The following is a 6,576-nucleotide window of genomic DNA, read 5'->3' as shown; positions in this document are numbered from 1 at the left end:
GCAAGGGACTTTATTTCCTTGTGATGTTAAAGCCCTGGAGCTCAAAGTTCTTTTTCTTTTAAGCTTTGAAAAACTGAAGACCCTATTCAGGGCTGAGGCAGCTATCCACCAGTCCTGGCGGAGGCGAATTATCTCTCAAGTCATCGCACTTGCTTACAAATCCACCGAGGAGGAGGTTTTTCTTCTGTTTTTTTTTTCAAGGAGTTGGGTGACAGAATGCAACTGAAGGGAAACCGTGTGCTCGAGGGGGATGAGCTTTGGAGATTGGGTCCCTGCTTGAGGGCTCACTGCCAATCAGTGTCTGACTTCAAACGTGTTATTGGCCACCCTGGGACTCAGTTTCCCCTGCTATGAATCCCTGGCGTTTGTGGCACTTTTTTTCTGACACAAAGAAGATTCTTAATTACATCTTAAGGCACAAGCTCCTTGAAGGTGGAGACTGACTTTAATTTTAGTCTTTCTGGTGCCCTACCCATGTCCAAGCCTTTCCCATCTAGGTAAATGACATCACTCTGCACCCAGTATCCTGCTGCTTCTGTGCACCACCCACATTCAACGCTCTGCAGTCGTGGGATTCCACCTCCAGGTGCGTTTCCAATGCATCTAACTTGCCCCATCCCTGTAGCCACCATCTGTCCAGGGCCACTGTCATCTCCCTCCTGAACACTATAGCAGCCTTCTGAGGATTCTCCATCCTTCAGCCACTGTCCCCTAATCATTCTCCAGTCCGGGACAATTTTTCAAACTTGCTCTCTGCATTTCCCTGCCTAAAGTCTTTTAATATAAATTTCTCAATATACCCAGAAGAAGGGCCAGCAACCTACAGCCTGTGAGTTAAATCCGGTCAGCTGCCTGTTTTCCTAAGTCAAGTTTTATTAGAACACAGCCATACTCATTTGTTTTAGGTTTTATATGGCAGCTTTCGCATAACAATACAAGAGTGGAATCCTTGCAACAGAGATCCTTTAACCTATAAAGCTTCATATGTTTATTATTAGGCCCTCTACAGAAAAGGCTTGCAGAGCCCAGACTTAGGATTCCTCCCCTCCACCTGTTAGTAAGGTCATCCTATGTGGTAAGTCATTTTGTGCAAGGCTCTCCTTTTCTGCATAGCCCAATTGTCCATCACACCTTTGGAAATGTGACTTTGCAGTTTCTCCCATGAAGTGGAAGATCTGTGTCCTCGTCTTTTGGATCTTCATGAGACATGTGACTTACTTTGATTGATATAACTTGAGGGCCCTGTGCACTTCTTTCTCTTGTTGAAGCTGCTGCTGCCATGAGAACAAGCCTGGGCTAGCCTGCTGGAGAAAGGGGGCAGAAGAGTCACATGGCCTCATCCCTCCCATCATGCCAGCCAGCCAACCTCAGGAGGAGAACAGCCCTGCTGGCCTGAAGCTGACCACAGCCACCTTAGGGGGCCCGGTCCATATCAGCACAAACCCCAGCACAGCCACAGCTCAATAGCTAACTAAAGGCTTGTCATTTTAAGTTACTAAAATTGAGAGGTTATTTGTTACACAGCAGTGGCTAACTGATAAATCATATAATTTAACATGCAAGTTGAGGCACTTCTGAGAGGCACTATTAGGGTCTCAGGCAAGCCAACGAATATATCCATACTCCCTCAAATGCTCCTGATTAATCTGATTTATTCTTTTCACTTCTTAACTGCAAGCCAGGGAGCCCTTGTTTGCCACACTCCTGCTAATCTCAGGTTAGTTCCTACGATGTGGCAGGCTCTTTCCAACCTCTAGGCCTTTGCACAGGATGTTCCCTCTGTCTGGAATACTCATACACTCACTGACGGATGCTTCTTTCTCATTCTTTGCCAAGGTCTCAGCACTTCATCATTAGTACTGACCTACCCACTTCCAACTCCCAGCCACGACCTATCCAAGTTCTCTATTTTCTTTTTCACATTCATTCTAACTTGAGCTCACTCAGGGGTTGATCAGTATACTCATTCATTGTCTGGGTCCTTCCATGAGACTATGAGCTTCGTCAAAGTAGAAACTCTTATTCTTCTCTGTATCTTCAATGTCCAGCAGAGTTTTAGGCACTTAGTAGGTGTAGTTTACATATGTTTTTCAAATGAATGAATATAGTGAAATTTCAGTCTGCTAAACATGGGTTGTGGCTTGGACAGTTATTAATAGAATCAGAAATAGGGTCCTGCACAACCAGGTAGGACTGGATTCAAATCCAGACTCTAGTAGATTGTAGTTTTGGGATCATGGGTATGATACTCAAATTCTCTGAGTTCAGTGTCTCCACTCATAAGAATAAGCTGCACATGAGAGGTTATGCCTGCATAGGATGTAGCACACAGTAGGTACTTAAGAATCAGTAGTCATATTTATTGTATTGGGTCTAAAAAAATATTCAGTCTGTGTTCCTTCCATTAGGTCACTCTGTTTATCTCCCTTCTTTAGGAAAGAGGCCATCTTTGGAATTCTGACTTTAAATTGCAGATTTGTATTCTTTCCTCCCTGTGAACCAGAGCCTAGGAAGGCACATCAGAAAGAGGCAGAGGGTTAGCTCTAGGGATGGGGAAGGGATGGGTGTCCTGGGAGGAGAGCTGGAAGCAAGTTCTGAGCTTACACACTTTGGATTCACATCTGGATGTGAATAAACAGAGCCGATGTGTAGAACTAAACACTTCAAGGTCACTGGCATCTAAACCCTGAAGGCAATAAACACATTTTTCTAGGTCTCATTATTTGTCATTGACTAGAGATATCATTTCAAGAACTGCAGGCTTTCCCCACATCTCAGTTTCCTCATCTTTGCTGGTTATTTTCTGAAATCTGTTCTCTCTTCTTTCCAAAACAGCAGCACCCATGAATTTAGCTGCTGTTGGCCACCCAGCAGAAAGACTACATTTCCCAGCTTCCCTTGTAGCTGGTTATGGTCATGTGACTACATTGCAGCCACCTCATTGTAAGTTAAAGAAGTTTCATTGCAGCTTCTATAAATCTATCTTAATGATAACTAGCATATACAACTTTTCTTTATGCTTTCCTTCCTTTTCCTGCCTTTTGGCCTGGACATGTCACCACATACCTCTAAGCTTCAGTTATTATTTGTAGAATAGGAACATAATCTACTTCAATGAGTTTTGGCAAAATTAAATGAGATAATACATACAAGTGCACTTAATGAGGCAATAAATGCAAAACTTTAGTGCCTGCTTTATAACAGCTTTTAAACAAATGCTTCATTACCATCCGAGTTAACTTGAAAAAAATCATGTAAATCCTCTGCACCTCAGAAGTTTTCTCCTTTATAAAATGAGCATGATCCTTTCATACCAGACTTAAATCTAAATGATTTATAGATCTAAATGTAAAAATGATAATAAAACGAGAAGAAATCGTGGATAGATTTCTGTATGACTAAAGTATGGGCAAAGCCTTTCTAATTCTGATTCAAAATATAATGTAACAAAAGACTAGTAGATCTGACTGCATAACAAATTAGATAGCAACAAACATGAAAAGTGAAATCAAGAGAGAAACAGGAAGAAAAAGTTTGCAATCTATGTCACAGTCAAGCAGTTAATATCTTTAACATATAAAGAGCTCTTAAAAATCAAGAAGGAGGACCAAAAATTCATTTTTAAGAATAGGCAAAAGATATAAATAGATGGAATATAAATTGACCTTAAAAATATGAAAATATGGCCAACTTCTCAAAAAAGAGAAATTCAAATTAAAACTACATAAATGTAGTATTCCTCAGCTCTTGGAAACACAAAAATTTGAAAGTTTGACAACATACCCTGTTGGAACATGGTGTCAAAATGGGGAGATAGGTTCTCTAATACACCACTGGTGGCAAGACAAAATACAGCATTTGATGATATCTAACAATATCATAAAAATGTTTATCTTTTAGCCCTTCATTTCCACTTTTTGGAATTTACCTGAAGATAATACTTCCACAAGCTCAGCACACAGTTATTCGTTATGACATTATTTGTAATACCAAAATATTAGGAACAGCCTGCTCATAGGAGATTGGTTGAATAAACTTTGGTTGTTCCAAGCAGCTACAAAAAAAAAAAAAAAAAAGAGAGAGAGAGAGAGAGAATAATTTCCATGAACAGAAATGAAGCGATTTCTAGGATATAATGATAAATTAAAAAGCAATGTGTAAAAGGGTATAGCATGCTCTCTTTTATTTCAGAAATATGGGGAGGCAATAAAAATACATGAATATACATTTATAAAAAGAAAAATGGGCAGGATTCACTTGCAATCAGAAGTGAATATGGAAGGATATGAATGGGATGGCAGAATGGTGATAAGAATGAGACTTCTTGTAGGACTTCTTGGTATATAATTTATACTCTTGAAGCATATAAAAGATTAAAAGATAAAATTTAATCAAAGATGTTGAAAAAGACAGCAAACCCTAAAATGGAATACAAATAGGAACCAACAAGCCTAACTATCTAGCAAATGAATAACTCTGGGTGGGCAGACTTCTAACGTGATTCTCAGCCCAGGGACCCTCACTTCTTGGTACTCGTGCCTTTATATCATCATTTCCCCTTGAATATGGGCCAGGCCGAGAACTCCTTTTTTTTTTTTTTTATTATTATTAGGGATTCAATGAGGGTACAATAAGCCAGGTTACACTGATTGCAATTGTTAGGTAAAGTCCCTCTTGCAATCATGTCTTGCCCCCATAAAGTGTGACACACACCAAGGCCCCACCCCTCCTCCCTCTTTCTGCTTTTCCTCCCCCCCCATAACCTTAATTGTCATTAATTGTCCTCATATCAGAATTGAGTACATAGGATTCATGCTTCTCCATTCTTGTGATGCTTTACTAAGAATAATGTCTTCCACTTCCATCCAGGTTAGTATGAAGGATGTAAAGTCTCCATTTTTTTAATGGCTGAATAGTATTCCATGGTATGCATAAACCACAGCTTGTTAATCCATTCCTGGGTTGGTGGGCATTTAGGCTGTTTCCACATTTTGGCGATTGTAAATTGAGCTGCAATAAACAGTCTAGTACAAGTGTCCTTAAGATAAAAGGATTTTTTTCCTTCTGGGTAGATGCCCAGTAATGGGACTGCAGGATCAAATGGGAGGTCTAGCTTGAGAACTCACTTCTAATGAATGAATTGTAGAAAAAGTGATGAGATGTCATTCCTGAGGTTACGTTTTAAAAAACTATGACTTTCATCGTGCTGACATTCTTTCTCCCAGCTCGTCTCAGCTGCTTACCTTGACAGGGAAGGTCACTTAGCAAGGAACTGACTCGAGAAACTGTGGCCTACGGTCCAACAACCCTCAGGGAATTGAATCATGTGACTGGGCATGGAAGGAGTCCTCTGCTTGTGGTCCATCAAGTCCTAGAGAGACCCAGCCTCACTTTGATTGAAGCCCGTGAGTGACCCTGAAACAGAGGACCCAAGTGAGCCACACCTAGACCCACAGAAACCATGAGATAATAAATGTTGTTGTTTTTAAGCCACTAAGTTTTTGGGGTACTTTGTTAAGCAAGCAACAACAGATAAAACAATTATAACCACATAGGAAGGAAATTAACTCAAGTAACCATTGAACACAGTTCTCTAACTCTACTTGCAATTGAATATGCTTGACGGATAACAAGAATGTCAAAGAAACCTTGAAATTTGATAAATAGGTTATCACTGAGAGTTGAATTCGTGTAATTCTGAAATTATTGAGCAAATATATTGATCTTTGAGGAAACCGAGTTCTCTCCATGGAATCACAGAGACACAATAAGGACTGAGGGGGATTCTACTCGGGAGGCTGAGGCAAGAGAATCACTTAAGCCCAGGAGTTGGAGGTTGCTGTGAGCTGGGTGAAGCCACCGCACTCTACCCAGGGCCATAAAGTGAGACTCTGTCTCTACAAAAAAAAAAAAAAAAAAAGGACTGAGGGGGATTTTGAGAAGGAATCCTATGATGCTGGATTTCAGTTGGGGGTGTCAGAATGAACTCACAAGCATCTTGCATCTTCTCTTCATCGAAAGATCCCAGAAGCAGCAATAGCCTGTTTTACACAGAGTAATAAGCATCCAGGGCTCATATTTTTGCTTTTAAATACCATCCATTCTCCATGGAAAAGAACTGGATCATCTTGGGAAATGGCTGATTTCAGGGTTGGAGCAAGGAAAACATAAGATGAGCCTGGAACATTGTATTGTGTCAGAATGTAAGGAAGTTCTCAAAGAATGAGGGAAATTTGCAGAAGCACACAGGGGCCAGCTTGAAGGGGCCCCCTACTGGGCAACTCTGGGGACAATTAAAAAAATGCTCACAGATAACCTATGAACATATAGAATAAAGGAGGGGGCGGTGGGAAAGCCTTCTTTACCAAATGATGTCAACTAGTAAGAATAAAAAAAGAATGATAAAATTTAGAAATCTCCATGCTGCAACCATCACTGCAATGTTTTATTCTGGCCAGGGTCGTTAATGGATTCCAAGACTACTAATTGGCAGTTTACTGGAGAACAGGAGGTGTGCACACCCCCAAAGTGCACACACTCCCCCCCCACCCCGATTACGCACTATTTACACAGGAA

The sequence above is a fragment of the Nycticebus coucang genome, chromosome 4 (assembly GCF_027406575.1).
Source record: "Nycticebus coucang isolate mNycCou1 chromosome 4, mNycCou1.pri, whole genome shotgun sequence".
NCBI lineage: Eukaryota > Metazoa > Chordata > Mammalia > Primates > Lorisidae > Nycticebus > Nycticebus coucang.
The sequence above is the reverse complement of the archived record's forward strand: the minus strand, read 5'-3'. Positions refer to the sequence as shown.